The following is an 18,637-nucleotide window of genomic DNA, read 5'->3' on the forward strand; positions in this document are numbered from 1 at the left end:
CTATCTTAAATTAAGTCAGACGTTTTCTTGTTATAAAACTTAGAAAATCTACCACTCAATAAGACTATATAGAAAAAAGAGGAGAAAAATCATGTTGACCCCTGACCCCTATACTAGGAGGTGTTACACCCTATACCATATGTCTTCTAGTTTGTATTGCCTAGGGGTACATTTGAGTAGGTAGCTATCTTAAATTAAGTCAGACGTTTTCTTGTTATAAAACTTAGAAAATCTACCACTCAATAAGACTATATAGAAAAAGAGGATAAAAATCATGTTGACCCCTGACCCCTATACTAGGAGGTGTTACACCCTATACCATATGTCTTCTAGTTTGTATTGCCTAGGGGTACATTTGAGTAGGTAGCTATCTTAAATTAAGTCAGACGTTTTCTTGTTATAAAACTTAGAAAATCTACCACTCAATAAGACTATATAGAAAAAGAGGATAAAAATCATGTTGACCCCTGACCCCTATACTAGGAGGTGTTACACCCTATACCATATGTCTTCTAGTTTGTATTGCCTAGGGGTACATTTGAGTAGGTAGCTATCTTAAATTAAGTCAGACGTTTTCTTTTTATAAAACTTAGAAAATCTACCACTCAATAAGACTATATAGAAAAAGAGGATAAAAAATCATGTTGACCCCTGACCCCTTTACTAGGAGGTGTTACACCCTATACCATATGTCTTCTAGTTTGTATTGCCTAGGGGTACATTTGAGTAGGTAGCTATCTTAAATTAAGTCAGACGTTTTCTTTTTATAAAACTTAGAAAATCTACCACTCAATAAGACTATATAGAAAAAGAGGATAAAAATCATGTTGACCCCTGACCCCTATACTAGGAGGTGTTACACCCTATACCATATGTCTTCTAGTTTGTATTGCCTAGGGGTACATTTGAGTAGGTAGCTATCTTAAATTAAGTCAGACGTTTTCTTTTTATAAAACTTAGAAAATCTACCACTCAATAACACTATATAGAAAAAGAGGATAAAAATCATGTTGACCCCTGACCCCTATACTAGGAGGTGTTACACCCTATACCATATGTCTTCTAGTTTGTATTGCCTAGGGGTACATTTGAGTAGGTAGCTATCTTAAATTAAGTCAGACGTTTTCTTTTTATAAAACTTAGAAAATCTACCACTCAATAACACTATAGAAAAAGAGGATAAAAATCATGTTGACCCCTGACCCCTATACTAGGAGGTGTTACACCCTATACCATATGTTTTCTAGTTTGTGTTGCCTAGGGGTACATTTGGGTAGGTAGCTATCTTAAATTAAGTCAGACGTTTTCTTTTTATAAAACTTAGAAAATCTACCACTCAATAAGACTATATAGAAAAAGAGGATAAAAATCATGTTGACCCCTGACCCATATACTAGGAGGTGTTACACCCTATATACCATATGTCTTCTAGTTTGTATTGCCTAGGGGTACATTTGGGTAGGTAGCTATCTTAAATTAAGTCAGACGTTTTCTTTTTATAAAACTTAGAAAATCTACCACTCAATAAGACCATATAGAAAAAGAGGATAAAAATCATGTTGACCCCTGACCTCTATACTAGGAGGTGTTACACCCTATACCATATGTCTTCTAGTTTGTGTTGCCTAGGGGTACATTTGGGTAGGTAGCTATCTTAAATTAAGTCAGACGTTTTCTTTTTATAAAACTTAGAAAATCTACCACTCAATAAGACCATATAGAAAAAGAGGATAAAAATCATGTTGACCCCTGACCTCTATACTAGGAGGTGTTACACCCTATACCATATGTCTTCTAGTTTGTCTTGCCTAGGGGTACATTTGGGTAGGTAGCTATCTTAAATTAAGTCAGACGTTTTCTTTTTATAAAACTTAGAAAATCTACCACTCAATAAGACCATATAGAAAAAGAGGATAAAAATCATGTTGACTCCTGACCCCTTTACTAGGAGGTGTTACACCCTATACCATATGTCTTCTAGTTTGTATTGCCTAGGGGTACATTTGAGTAGGTAGCTATCTTAAATTAAGTCAGACGTTTTCTTTTTATAAAACTTAGAAAATCTACCACTCAATAAGACTATATAGAAAAAGAGGATAAAAATCATGTTGACCCCTGACCCCTATACTAGGAGGTGTTACACCCTATACCATATGTTTTCTAGTTTGTGTTGCCTAGGGGTACATTTGGGTAGGTAGCTATCTTAAATTAAGTCAGACGTTTTCTTTTTTATAAAACTTAGAAAATCTACCACTCAATAAGACTATATAGAAAAAGAGGATAAAAATCATGTTGACCCCTGACCTCTATACTAGGAGGTGTTACACCCTATACCATATGTCTTCTAGTTTGTATTGCCTAGGGGTACATTTGGGTAGGTAGCTATCTTAAATTAAGTCAGACGTTTTCTTTTTATAAAACTTAGAAAATCTACCACTCAATAACACTATATAGAAAAAGAGGATAAAAATCATGTTGACCCCTGACCTCTATACTAGGAGGTGTTACACCCTATACCATATGTCTTCTAGTTTGTTTTGCCTAGGGGTACATTTGGGTAGGTAGCTATCTTAAATTAAGTCAGACGTTTTCTTTTTATAAAACTTAGAAAATCTACCACTCAATAAGACCATATAGAAAAAGAGGATAAAAATCATGTTGACCCCTGACCCCTATACTAGGAGGTGTTACACCCTATACCATATGTCTTCTAGTTTGTATTGCCTAGGGGTACATTTGAGTAGGTAGCTATCTTAAATTAAGTCAGACGTTTTCTTTTTATAAAACTTAGAAAATCTACCACTCAATAAGACTATATAGAAAAAGAGGATAAAAATCATGTTGACCCCTGACCCCTATACTAGGAGGTGTTACACCCTATACCATATGTCTTCTAGTTTGTATTGCCTAGGGGTACATTTGAGTAGGTAGCTATCTTAAATTAAGTCAGACGTTTTCTTTTTATAAAACTTAGAAAATCTACCACTCAATAAGACCATATAGAAAAAGAGGATAAAAATCATGTTGACCCCTGACCTCTATACTAGGAGGTGTTACACCCTATACCATATGTCTTCTAGTTTGTATTGCCTAGGGGTACATTTGAGTAGGTAGCTATCTTAAATTAAGTCAGACGTTTTCTTTTTATAAAACTTAGAAAATCTACCACTCAATAACACTATAGAAAAAGAGGATAAAAATCATGTTGACCCCTGACCCCTATACTAGGAGGTGTTACACCCTATACCATATGTCTTCTAGTTTGTATTGCCTAGGGGTACATTTGAGTAGGTAGCTATCTTAAATTAAGTCAGACGTTTTCTTTTATATAAAACTTAGAAAATCTACCACTCAATAAGACCATATAGAAAAAGAGGATAAAAATCATGTTGACCCCTGACCCCTATACTAGGAGGTGTTACACCCTATACCATATGTTTTCTAGTTTGTGTTGCCTAGGGGTACATTTGAGTAGGTAGCTATCTTAAATTAAGTCAGACGTTTTCTTTTTATAAAACTTAGAAAATCTACCACTCAATAACACTATAGAAAAAGAGGATAAAAATCATGTTGACCCCTGACCCCTATACTAGGAGGTGTTACACCCTATACCATATGTCTTCTAGTTTGTATTGCCTAGGGGTACATTTGGGTAGGTAGCTATCTTAAATTAAGTCAGACGTTTTCTTTTTATAAAACTTAGAAAATCTACCACTCATATAATAACCATATAGAAAAAGAGGATAAAAATCATGTTGACCCCTGACCCCTATACTAGGAGGTGTTACACCCTATACCATATGTCTTCTAGTTTGTATTGCCTAGGGGTACATTTGGGTAGGTAGCTATCTTAAATTAAGTCAGACGTTTTCTTTTTATAAAACTTAGAAAATCTACCACTCAATAAGACTATATAGAAAAAGAGGATAAAAATCATGTTGACCCCTGACCCCTATACTAGGAGGTGTTACACCCTATACCATATGTCTTCTAGTTTGTATTGCCTAGGGGTACATTTGAGTAGGTAGCTATCTTAAATTAAGTCAGACGTTTTCTTTTTATAAAACTTAGAAAATCTACCACTCAATAAGACCATATAGAAAAAGAGGATAAAAACTATGTTGACCCCTGACCCCTATACTAGGAGGTGTTACACCCTATACCATATGTCTTCTAGTTTGTATTGCCTAGGGGTACATTTGAGTAGGTAGCTATCTTAAATTAAGTCAGACGTTTTCTTTTTATAAAACTTAGAAAATCTACCACTCAATAACACTATAGAAAAAGAGGATAAAAATCATGTTGACCCCTGACCCCTATACTAGGAGGTGTTACACCCTATACCATATGTCTTCTAGTTTGTATTGCCTAGGGGTACATTTGAGTAGGTAGCTATCTTAAATTAAGTCAGACGTTTTCTTTTTATAAAACTTAGAAAATCTACCACTCAATAAGACTATATAGAAAAAGAGGATAAAAATCATGTTGACCCCTGACCCCTATACTAGGAGGTGTTACACCCTATACCATATGTCTTCTAGTTTGTATTGCCTAGGGGTACATTTGAGTAGGTAGCTATCTTAAATTAAGTCAGACGTTTTCTTGTTATAAAACTTAGAAAATCTACCACTCAATAAGACTATATAGAAAAAGAGGATAAAAATCATGTTGACCCCTGACCCCTATACTAGGAGGTGTTACACCCTATACCATATGTCTTCTAGTTTGTATTGCCTAGGGGTACATTTGAGTAGGTAGCTATCTTAAATTAAGTCAGACGTTTTCTTTTTATAAAACTTAGAAAATCTACCACTCAATAACACTATAGAAAAAGAGGATAAAAATCATGTTGACCCCTGACCCCTATACTAGGAGGTGTTACACCCTATACCATATGTCTTCTAGTTTGTATTGCCTAGGGGTACATTTGAGTAGGTAGCTATCTTAAATTAAGTCAGACGTTTTCTTTTTATAAAACTTAGAAAATCTACCACTCAATAAGACTATATAGAAAAAGAGGATAAAAATCATGTTGACCCCTGACCCCTATACTAGGAGGTGTTACACCCTATACCATATGTCTTCTAGTTTGTATTGCCTAGGGGTACATTTGAGTAGGTAGCTATCTTAAATTAAGTCAGACGTTTTCTTGTTATAAAACTTAGAAAATCTACCACTCAATAAGACTATATAGAAAAAGAGGATAAAAATCATGTTGACCCCTGACCCCTATACTAGGAGGTGTTACACCCTATACCATATGTCTTCTAGTTTGTATTGCCTAGGGGTACATTTGGGTAGGTAGCTATCTTAAATTAAGTCAGACAGTTTTTCTTTTATAAAACTTAGAAAATCTACCACTCAATAAGACCATATAGAAAAAGAGGATAAAAATCATGTTGACCCCTGACCCCTATACTAGGAGGTGTTACACCCTATACCATATGTCTTCTAGTTTGTATTGCCTAGGGGTACATTTGAGTAGGTAGCTATCTTAAATTAAGTCAGACGTTTTCTTTTTATAAAACTTGGAAAATCTACCACTCAATAACACTATATAGAAAAAGAGGATAAAAATCATGTTGACCCCTGACCCCTATACTAGGAGGTGTTACACCCTATACCATATGTCTTCTAGTTTGTATTGCCTAGGGGTACATTTGAGTAGGTAGCTATCTTAAATTAAGTCAGACGTTTTCTTTTTATAAAACTTAGAAAATCTACCACTCAATAAGACTATATAGAAAAAGAGGATAAAAATCATGTTGACCCCTGACCCCTATACTAGGAGGTGTTACACCCTATACCATATGTCTTCTAGTTTGTATTGCCTAGGGGTACATTTGGGTAGGTAGCTATCTTAAATTAAGTCAGACGTTTTCTTTTTATAAAACTTAGAAAATCTACCACTCAATAAGACCATATAGAAAAAGAGGATAAAAATCATGTTGACCCCTGACCCCTATACTAGGAGGTGTTACACCCTATACCATATGTCTTCTAGTTTGTATTGCCTAGGGGTACATTTGAGTAGGTAGCTATCTTAAATTAAGTCAGACGTTTTCTTTTTATAAAACTTAGAAAATCTACCACTCAATAAGACTATATAGAAAAAGAGGATAAAAATCATGTTGACCCCTGACCCCTATACTAGGAGGTGTTACACCCTATACCATATGTCTTCTAGTTTGTATTGCCTAGGGGTACATTTGAGTAGGTAGCTATCTTAAATTAAGTCAGACGTTTTCTTTTTATAAAACTTAGAAAATCTACCACTCAATAACACTATATAGAAAAAGAGGATAAAAATCATGTTGACCCCTGACCCCTATACTAGGAGGTGTTACACCCTATACCATATGTCTTCTAGTTTGTATTGCCTAGGGGTACATTTGAGTAGGTAGCTATCTTAAATTAAGTCAGACGTTTTCTTTTTATAAAACTTAGAAAATCTACCACTCAATAACACTATATAGAAAAAGAGGATAAAAATCATGTTGACCCCTGACCCCTATACTAGGAGGTGTTACACCCTATACCATATGTCTTCTAGTTTGTATTGCCTAGGGGTACATTTGAGTAGGTAGCTATCTTAAATTAAGTCAGACGTTTTCTTTTTATAAAACTTAGAAAATCTACCACTCAATAAGACTATATAGAAAAAGAGGATAAAAATCATGTTGACCCCTGACCCCTATACTAGGAGGTGTTACACCCTATACCATATGTCTTCTAGTTTGTATTGCCTAGGGGTACATTTGAGTAGGTAGCTATCTTAAATTAAGTCAGACGTTTTCTTTTTATAAAACTTAGAAAATCTACCACTCAATAAGACCATATAGAAAAAGAGGATAAAAATCATGTTGACCCCTGACCTCTATACTAGGAGGTGTTACACCCTATACCATATGTCTTCTAGTTTGTATTGCCTAGGGGTACATTTGAGTAGGTAGCTATCTTAAATTAAGTCAGACGTTTTCTTTTTATAAAACTTAGAAAATCTACCACTCAATAACACTATATAGAAAAAGAGGATAAAAATCATGTTGACCCCTGACCCCTATACTAGGAGGTGTTACACCCTATACCATATGTCTTCTAGTTTGTATTGCCTAGGGGTACATTTGGGTAGGTAGCTATCTTAAATTAAGTCAGACGTTTTCTTTTTATAAAACTTAGAAAATCTACCACTCAATAAGACCATATAGAAAAAGAGGATAAAAATCATGTTGACCCCTGACCTCTATACTAGGAGGTGTTACACCCTATACCATATGTTTTCTAGTTTGTGTTGCCTAGGGGTGCATTTGGGTAGGTAGCTATCTTAAATTAAGTCAGACGTTTTCTTTTTATAAAACTTAGAAAATCTACCACTCAATAAGACTATATAGAAAAAGAGGATAAAAATCATGTTGACCCCTGACCTCTATACTAGGAGGTGTTACACCCTATACCATATGTCTTCTAGTTTGTCTTGCCTAGGGGTACATTTGGGTAGGTAGCTATCTTAAATTAAGTCAGACGTTTTCTTTTTTTAAACTTAGAAAATCTACCACTCAATAAGACCATATAGAAAAAGAGGATAAAAATCATGTTGACCCCTGACCTCTATACTAGGAGGTGTTACACCCTATACCATATGTCTTCTAGTTTGTTTTGCCTAGGGGTACATTTGGGTAGGTAGCTATCTTAAAATTAAGTCAGACGTTTTCTTTTTATAAAACTTAGAAAATCTACCACTCAATAAGACTATATAGAAAAAGAGGATAAAAATCATGTTGACCCCTGACCCCTATACTAGGAGGTGTTACACCCTATACCATATGTCTTCTAGTTTGTATTGCCTAGGGGTACATTTGAGTAGGTAGCTATCTTAAATTAAGTCAGACGTTTTCTTTTTATAAAACTTAGAAAATCTACCACTCAATAACACTATATAGAAAAAGAGGATAAAAATCATGTTGACCCCTGACCCCTATACTAGGAGGTGTTACACCCTATACCATATGTCTTCTAGTTTGTATTGCCTAGGGGTACATTTGAGTAGGTAGCTATCTTAAATTAAGTCAGACGTTTTCTTTTTATAAAACTTAGAAAATCTACCACTCAATAAGACTATATAGAAAAAGAGGATAAAAATCATGTTGACCCCTGACCCCTATACTAGGAGGTGTTACACCCTATACCATATGTCTTCTAGTTTGTATTGCCTAGGGGTACATTTGGGTAGGTAGCTATCTTAAATTAAGTCAGACGTTTTCTTTTTATAAAACTTAGAAAATCTACCACTCAATAACACTATAGAAAAAGAGGATAAAAACTATGTTGACCCCTGACCCCTATACTAGGAGGTGTTACACCCTATACCATATGTCTTCTAGTTTGTATTGCCTAGGGGTACATTTGAGTAGGTAGCTATCTTAAATTAAGTCAGACGTTTTCTTTTTATAAAACTTAGAAAATCTACCACTCAATAAGACCATATAGAAAAAGAGGATAAAAATCATGTTGACCCCTGACCCCTATACTAGGAGGTGTTACACCCTATACCATATGTCTTCTAGTTTGTATTGCCTAGGGGTACATTTGAGTAGGTAGCTATCTTAAATTAAGTCAGACGTTTTCTTTTTATAAAACTTAGAAAATCTACCACTCAATAAGACTATATAGAAAAAGAGGATAAAAATCATGTTGACCCCTGACCCCTATACTAGGAGGTGTTACACCCTATACCATATGTCTTCTAGTTTGTATTGCCTAGGGGTACATTTGAGTAGGTAGCTATCTTAAATTAAGTCAGACGTTTTCTTTTTATAAAACTTAGAAAATCTACCACTCAATAAGACCATATAGAAAAAGAGGATAAAAATCATGTTGACCCCTGACCTCTATACTAGGAGGTGTTACACCCTATACCATATGTCTTCTAGTTTGTGTTGCCTAGGGGTACATTTGGGTAGGTAGCTATCTTAAATTAAGTCAGACGTTTTCTTTTTATAAAACTTAGAAAATCTACCACTCAATAAGACCATATAGAAAAAGAGGATAAAAATCATGTTGACCCCTGACCTCTATACTAGGAGGTGTTACACCCTATACCATATGTCTTCTAGTTTGTCTTGCCTAGGGGTGCATTTGGGTAGGTAGCTATCTTAAATTAAGTCAGACGTTTTCTTTTTATAAAACTTAGAAAATCTACCACTCAATAACACTATAGAAAAAGAGGATAAAAATCATGTTGACCCCTGACCCCTATACTAGGAGGTGTTACACCCTATACCATATGTCTTCTAGTTTGTATTGCCTAGGGGTACATTTGAGTAGGTAGCTATCTTAAATTAAGTCAGACGTTTTCTTTTTATAAAACTTAGAAAATCTACCACTCAATAACACTATATAGAAAAAGAGGATAAAAATCATGTTGACCCCTGACCCCTATACTAGGAGGTGTTACACCCTATACCATATGTCTTCTAGTTTGTATTGCCTAGGGGTACATTTGAGTAGGTAGCTATCTTAAATTAAGTCAGACGTTTTCTTTTTATAAAACTTAGAAAATCTACCACTCAATAAGACCATATAGAAAAAGAGGATAAAAATCATGTTGACCCCTGACCTCTATACTAGGAGGTGTTACACCCTATACCATATGTCTTCTAGTTTGTATTGCCTAGGGGTACATTTGGGTAGGTAGCTATCTTAAATTAAGTCAGACGTTTTCTTTTTATAAAACTTAGAAAATCTACCACTCAATAAGACCATATAGAAAAAGAGGATAAAAATCATGTTGACCCCTGACCCCTATACTAGGAGGTGTTACACCCTATACCATATGTCTTCTAGTTTGTATTGCCTAGGGGTACATTTGAGTAGGTAGCTATCTTAAATTAAGTCAGACGTTTTCTTTTATAAAACTTAGAAAATCTACCACTCAATAAGACATATAGAAAAAGAGGATAAAAATCATGTTGACCCCTGACCCCTATACTAGGAGGTGTTACACCCTATACCATATGTCTTCTAGTTTGTATTGCCTAGGGGTACATTTGAGTAGGTAGCTATCTTAAATTAAGTCAGACGTTTTCTTTTTATAAAACTTAGAAAATCTACCACTCAATAAACATATAGAAAAAGAGGATAAAAATCATGTTGACCCCTGACCCCTATACTAGGAGGTGTTACACCCTATACCATATGTCTTCTAGTTTGTATTGCCTAGGGGTACATTTGAGTAGGTAGCTATCTTAAATTAAGTCAGACGTTTTCTTTTTATAAAACTTAGAAAATCTACCACTCAATAAGACTATATAGAAAAAGAGGATAAAAATCATGTTGACCCCTGACCCCTATACTAGGAGGTGTTACACCCTATACCATATGTCTTCTAGTTTGTATTGCCTAGGGGTACATTTGAGTAGGTAGCTATCTTAAATTAAGTCAGACGTTTTCTTTTTATAAAACTTAGAAAATCTACCACTCAATAACACTATATAGAAAAAGAGGATAAAAATCATGTTGACCCCTGACCCCTATACTAGGAGGTGTTACACCCTATACCATATGTCTTCTAGTTTGTATTGCCTAGGGGTACATTTGAGTAGGTAGCTATCTTAAATTAAGTCAGACGTTTTCTTTTTATAAAACTTAGAAAATCTACCACTCAATAAGACTATATAGAAAAAGAGGATAAAAATCATGTTGACCCCTGACCCCTATACTAGGAGGTGTTACACCCTATACCATATGTCTTCTAGTTTGTATTGCCTAGGGGTACATTTGAGTAGGTAGCTATCTTAAATTAAGTCAGACGTTTTCTTTATATAAAACTTAGAAAATCTACCACTCAATAACACCATATAGAAAAAGAGGATAAAAATCATGTTGACCCCTGACCCCTATACTAGGAGGTGTTACACCCTATACCATATGTCTTCTAGTTTGTATTGCCTAGGGGTACATTTGGGTAGGTAGCTATCTTAAATTAAGTCAGACGTTTTCTTTTTATAAAACTTAGAAAATCTACCACTCAATAAGACCATATAGAAAAAGAGGATAAAAATCATGTTGACCCCTGACCCCTATACTAGGAGGTGTTACACCCTATACCATATGTCTTCTAGTTTGTATTGCCTAGGGGTACATTTGAGTAGGTAGCTATCTTAAATTAAGTCAGACGTTTTCTTTTTATAAAACTTAGAAAATCTACCACTCAATAACACTATAGAAAAAGAGGATAAAAATCATGTTGACCCCTGACCCCTATACTAGGAGGTGTTACACCCTATACCATATGTCTTCTAGTTTGTATTGCCTAGGGGTACATTTGAGTAGGTAGCTATCTTAAATTAAGTCAGACGTTTTCTTTTTATAAAACTTAGAAAATCTACCACTCAATAACACTATAGACAAAGAGGATAAAAATCATGTTGACCCCTGACCCCTATACTAGGAGGTGTTACACCCTATACCATATGTCTTCTAGTTTGTATTGCCTAGGGGTACATTTGAGTAGGTAGCTATCTTAAATTAAGTCAGACGTTTTCTTTTTATAAAACTTAGAAAATCTACCACTCAATAACACTATAGAAAAAGAGGATAAAAATCATGTTGACCCCTGACCCCTATACTAGGAGGTGTTACACCCTATACCATATGTCTTCTAGTTTGTATTGCCTAGGGGTACATTTGAGTAGGTAGCTATCTTAAATTAAGTCAGACGTTTTCTTTTTATAAAACTTAGAAAATCTACCACTCAATAAGACTATATAGAAAAAGAGGATAAAAATCATGTTGACCCCTGACCCCTATACTAGGAGGTGTTACACCCTATACCATATGTCTTCTAGTTTGTATTGCCTAGGGGTACATTTGAGTAGGTAGCTATCTTAAATTAAGTCAGACGTTTTCTTTTTATAAAACTTAGAAAATCTACCACTCAATAAACTACTATAGAAAAAGAGGATAAAAATCATGTTGACCCCTGACCCCTATACTAGGAGGTGTTACACCCTATACCATATGTCTTCTAGTTTGTATTGCCTAGGGGTACATTTGAGTAGGTAGCTATCTTAAATTAAGTCAGACGTTTTCTTTTTATAAAACTTAGAAAATCTACCACTCAATAACACTATAGAAAAAGAGGATAAAAATCATGTTGACCCCTGACCCCTATACTAGGAGGTGTTACACCCTATACCATATGTCTTCTAGTTTGTATTGCCTAGGGGTACATTTGAGTAGGTAGCTATCTTAAATTAATCAGACGTTTTCTTGTTATAAAACTTAGAAAATCTACCACTCAATAACACTATAGAAAAAGAGGATAAAAATCATGTTGACCCCTGACCCCTATACTAGGAGGTGTTACACCCTATACCATATGTCTTCTAGTTTGTATTGCCTAGGGGTACATTTGAGTAGGTAGCTATCTTAAATTAAGTCAGACGTTTTTTTTTATAAAACTTAGAAAATCTACCACTCAATAAACTATATAGAAAAAGAGGATAAAAATCATGTTGACCCCTGACCCCTATACTAGGAGGTGTTACACCCTATACCATATGTCTTCTGTTTGTATTGCCTAGGGGTACATTTGAGTAGGTAGCTATCTTAAATTAAGTCAGACGTTTTCTTTTTATAAAACTTAGAAAATCTACCACTCAATAACACTATAAAAAAGAGGATAAAAATCATGTTGACCCCTGACCCCTATACTAGGAGGTGTTACACCCTATACCATATGTTTTCTAGTTTGTATTGCCTAGGGGTACATTTGGGTAGGTAGCTATCTTAAATTAAGTTGTATGTTTTCTGCAAGAGAAATGAACCTGAGCACTTACTGGAGTTCCTCCTCTTGTACCATTGATGAGAAGTTCCATCTTCCTTGAAAACATTTCTGTGTCCTTGTGTTTAACTCGATCTTTAATAAAGATTTATGTAATTTTAATTGATAAAAATCTGTTGATTTTAATTATTAAAACTTTTTCTACAAGTATTAAGAAAATAAATATTGCTAGTATTATTAATTCCTTTAAATTTTACTCCAAACATAATTGAGGCATATGCTATTCACTAAAATTTTCACTGACTCTAATTAACTAATTATTCTCTAATCCATATACAATGATATGTAAATATATTGATACAAATTAAATTATTACATATATGCATAAAACCTAAAGATAAGTCAGTTGTTTTCTTTAAAGGTCACCTTTCTCTTTCTTTTCATAAATACAAATGTATATATATTGATATGGAAGATTTGTGAAAAGACAGGAAAGTTACAATAAAATTCAACTGTACACGTTTCGATATATCGCACCAAACCTGATTTTCATTACCACCACTGATACTGTCTCCACTGTTAATTGCCACACATCACTTCTGGCTACACTGCTAACCATGACAGGATCAGTCTATCAAAAAGGAGGGATCATTATAAATTTACTCAATAAATGATATACTGTATACAGTACAAATCTTAATATTAATAATATAACAAGTGAATAAGTGATTAAGATATTTATAAATACATGTACATGTAACCATGGTGCATTTAAATCTAAAGTATGTATTTAAAATTATTTTATGTAAAAGTAACGGCATAAATCTGATGAATTCATCAAAATTTATAAAACCTTTACTTCTATATTCTCAGAGATTTAAATATAATTATTTAAATATATTCTTAAGTAAATTTTAGATTAATTAATCATGGAATTATCTTCACTTTACCCAGAGATTTAAATATAATTACTATTTAAATCTCTGCTTTACCCTATCTATTTTGTGTCCATCCTCCAAGTATATATACATATAGGCCTATGTACAATGTAGACTGTGCCATTGTCCATTCCACTGCAGAAGTTAGTCAAAATGATAATATTCTTTGAAAATAAACAGAAATGTGGTAATAATTTAAAAGTATCTTGTTAAAGACTTTATGAGAACAGAGAAGTTGCATTTCACGAAAATTCGAAATAGGATCAATTAGTCTCAATGAAATAAAGTAAATCTGGCTTGCATAATGTAAAGTGATGTCACTTATAAGTGTTTGCTATTCAACTACATAATAAAAATAACCAAAATATCATTTTTCAAGTAATATTATTTGTTTACCTTTTACATCTCCACTTCGATTATAACGCTATATCAGACAAGAATATCCGATAAGCAAACCGCTCATACGCCCGCATGAAGAAGTACGAATAGGTCGACCAAACTAAAACTTGAGTTATTGCGGGCTAGCTACGATATCTGGAAGTTATCCTGTTTTGGACGCTGTCGAGGCTAAGAAATGGTTATCCGTGTAAAGCACGTGTGTACACAAAGTTTTCAATAATGAACAAAGAACCGGAAGTGAAAATAACCGCGCAAACACCAAACAAATCTTTACGAGTTTCCATTCCTAGTTTCTGTAGTGTGCAGGGAAAATATGTAAAATGTCAGTGTAAATAAAAATCACAATTTATTGGTATAAAAAGACGCTTTATTCTAATGATTTTAATTTTTTTTTGTTTTAAATAGTTAATACCGACCCCTAGCGGATAAACTTTAAAATGAAAAGGAGGTAACACAACTCTTTTATCATAACTCAGTAGTTTACATATTTGACGTAATAATCGGTATGTAAACTTGGTATTTATAATTATACTTTTTGATTTTGTTTTCATCTATTCAATTAATACCTATAGTATCTGTAATTCAAAAAATAAAAATATTTACAAGTACAAAAAAATGATTTTATTAGTTAATATTTTTTTAATAGTTAATAATTATTGAAAAAAATAAGGCCTACTTGTATGTATCACTATTTGAATAGATTCATTTGCTGCCTTTAAAAGTTGTTTCCAACAATAATACTTTTTGAAATATTATTAAATTATTGTCACACAGTTTTTTTCCTAAACATATAAAAACATTCCCAGGACGTCAAATGCTAATATCGTGAGGACGTTTGGAGAAAAACGTTCTCACAACATTGTCAGAATGTCCCCGACGTCGCAACCTAAATAAAACGTTGCCAAATGTTGTCCGGACGTTATGTGCCCACTGGATAAATACCTAAAAATGGTCTTTAATAAGCACTCCGTAGGAGTCCATAATTACAGAAACTAAAACTAATTATCAGTACCCTACGTGGGGAGCACAACTCAGACCTTGAGCTCAAAGGTCTCAACTAAAGGAGCCAAACATTAGGGGTATCAGGAGAGAATCGTGAATACTCATTGTACATAATTTATTTTAAGTAATTATAAATTCAAAAGCAGCAAAGTGATATTCGGTAAATAAATCTTGTTTTTGTATCATAATTTACTTTATATGTAATGAACAATATATCTCCCTATTTTTTATTTGTGTTGTGTGTTGTGTTTGGTGTTGTGTGTCTGGGGTGGGGTGAGTAATAATAATAAATTTAAAAATAAAGCTTGATAAGGTAATTACGATTAATGAGGATCGGGTGAAAATAACACCAATATGTTTTTAGTAATATGAACTATTTCAGTTTAGGGACCAATAATATTTTTCTTAATACATACATATAAAACCATTGTCAACGACATTACGACTGGCGTGTTTTCCCACGAAAAGTAGTCAGTGTTAGTGTGATATTGTTTTTTTCACTTCAAAAATAGCCAGGGGTGTAGCTTGCATTATAAAAAAAAGCACGGGCTTGCACATAAAAAATCCTAGTATGAGTTATTATCATGGCCTTGTAAAGTTAAAGGGACAATTTCAGTAAGGCTAATTCGTTACATAACCACGAAGCAAAATATGACATTAATGTATTGTTCTACATTTCTTATGAAACATATGACAAGAAATAGTGACAAATTCCACAACATTGTTAATTATTTCGATTAATATCTTTGAAATTCCAAATCGTTGATCAATACAATTAAGCAGTACAACATGTACGCTGTTCCCTTACCCGAGTCAAAGTCATGCACGTTAAACAAATGCAATACATAACCACTGAGGAGTTTGATGAAATTATGAGTTTTAGACAAGAACATGCATCTAATAATGTTAACACAACTGTAAGAGCGATTTGAGTAGTTCTAGATAAAAAAAATCCTTACTACACAGACAAGGGTCAGGGTTCGACATACAAGGCTTATGTGTAATGGCGATAGAACATTTCACATATATTTGACTGCAGTGGGCTTTTCTGCCATATCACAGTAAAACCAACTAATCTAATTTCCATAGAACTGGTTTTGTTTCCGAAATATGTGCACTAGTTTTAATATACTCTTAGAGCGAATTGTCCCCTTTAAAACATCTATGTCGATCCGTCAAAGTCTTGAATATAATGTAAAATCAAAGTAAAAAAATAACCTTAAACGTAGAATGATTTAACTAAAATTAATGATACATGAAATGTACCGGTACAGTTTTGGAAGTCCGGAAATGGAAACCTGAAGTACGATCAACCTACGGGTTCTGGGTGTTTTTATAGTGCTTGTGTTGTTTGGTGCGTTAATTCAAGCTTTAAACCGAAAATATCGAAAAGTGACACCTCGCAAGTTATAGTGACACAGAGTAGATTCTACAAAGATAGTCCGCTAAAACCTGCCTATATTATTAGGCTTTTATTTATTTATTTTTTGCCTAATAATAAGTCTATATATTTGGCCAAAAAAAATCTTATAATATAGGCATGTTTAGCGGACTAGATTCTATTCAGTCATCTAAATATCATCTTATCACTGTTCCAAAATCCGAATCCAGAGTAAATGTACAATGAAATAATTTCCCGTAAAGATAGACTTTAAGAAGACAAAATTTCGTATACTGTATTTTTCTATCAGTATGACTTTTATGCCTTATAATATGAGGCTCTGTTTTTATATTCATGTCACTTTTTTCACAAATATATATAATTCGATTTTTACACATGAAAAAAATCCGTAACGTAAGAAAGTTACGTCAAACCTCGAATCCCCTTAGAGTCATTCAAGATACATGTAGGACTTACCATGAGATTTTCATACACTTTGTACTAAACATTAACGCATAATAATCAGGTACAGGTAGAAAACAGACCTAAACATTTGATTTTAATAAATTTAGTTAAGCAATTCCAAGCATTATCAAACATCATTTTCGGGGATTAACAATTCCTTAAAACCATTCTCCGCTGCCCTGGACCCGCTGTGGGACTTGGCGGACCCATACCCCTCGCCTGGGCTTGCACATGTAAAAGCCTCTAGCTACGCCCATAATAGCTATCCTTCATCCTGACTTTCGGCAATGTTTACATACAAGTTGTGTATAACATGCATGTATGGAGATATATAACATATAGTATATAAAAAACAACTACTTAGTAAAGGAATTGTCCGAAATATATACCAGGTAACCAGAGATATATGAACGCCAGCTTATAATCAGTTTACGTTCATATCAGAATCACTACGGCAGTGAGCACATGTATTTTATAAACAACATACAAATGTACTTTAAATTTACGTTACACATTATTTGGATATGATTTCATCTCAGAATATTTTATTTCAGTATTACAATTGGGATTGGGCAACAGGCTATGCCTGAATAAGCCCTCTCTCGGATAGGATAAGAAAACACCATCAATAACAAGGGGTATTTCGTATAACAGTCATATATAATGAACCGTGAGTATACACTACACGTGCACGAGTCAGAGGTCAGTATCAGTATCACAACAACGCCAGCGGTCAGAAAATAGAACATGTTATCATGACTAACAGGTCACTCACGTGCCTTTGTACGTCACGCGGTCCGAGCGGGGAAACCCGTGTTTTGTAGTAAACATTATTCGTAAATTTCATACTTCTAATAAGGAATTCAGGGGCGTACCTTCGTGTACATGTATATGTAATTGTGTCTTAAAACAAGGAATGAAAAAAAATACTTTGCACTATTAAATTTTGTTGTACTAACGTTTAATTATGTATATTCGGTCTATATAACAATAAAATGTAGATAATTTTAGTCAGCTGTAAGTAAGATAAACAATGGAGAGAAAGGCAACTTTTATGGTCGAATTGAAACACGTATACGTACATGAGCAGCAATAAATTGGCCCAATTTCGCATGTACATGTGTATAAAGATTTTTAATTTCAAAAGAATCAAAATAATTTTCGACTACATATACATGTTAGTTTTCCTATTAAATGCGACTGGTTAATGTTATAAACATGAAAAACTGGTCAGAGTAAAATTAACTATACATGCATATGCGATTGGATTGCTTTGATAGATATGCTTTGATAGATATCGAGTTATAGGTACAACAGTATTTAGAATGAGTTATTCTCTAAAAAGCACATGTGATATTTTATAGATACACTGTAATATAAGCGAATATCGGATGAGGAAAGTTTTCTACTTTTCGTAGCTTTGCTTGATTGGCAATTGTTCTGGTAAAAGAAGACAGCAATATCCGTCAGTTTGAAATATTTAGGCTATATACGTTAATGATAAAACATCGTATACCGCCACATCGATATGCAAATACTATGTTAAAATTCTGTACATAAATGAAGTATTCGGTAAGCCTGGTATTAATTTCGTGAATTATATTTTGAGATGCGTCCACCCTTTTGAAGGATATATAAGTATAGCAATGGTTGTAAATTTTTACGTGT

The 18,637-nt window shown here is 33.7% G+C and overlaps 1 long non-coding RNA gene across 1 annotated transcript; it reads right to left on the reverse strand.

The window, feature by feature from the left end:
• Positions 1-12,663: 12,663 nt before the first annotated feature.
• On the reverse strand, positions 12,664-14,168 carry LOC138326289 (uncharacterized). Its single transcript, XR_011208884.1, has 3 exons — positions 14,119-14,168; positions 13,327-13,415; positions 12,664-12,919 (listed from the first exon to the last, which is right to left on the reverse strand). It is a non-coding gene; the product is annotated as an uncharacterized lncRNA (long non-coding RNA).
• Positions 14,169-18,637: the final 4,469 nt, after the last annotated feature.

Source organism: Argopecten irradians, chromosome 6 (assembly GCF_041381155.1).
Source record: "Argopecten irradians isolate NY chromosome 6, Ai_NY, whole genome shotgun sequence".
NCBI lineage: Eukaryota > Metazoa > Mollusca > Bivalvia > Pectinida > Pectinidae > Argopecten > Argopecten irradians.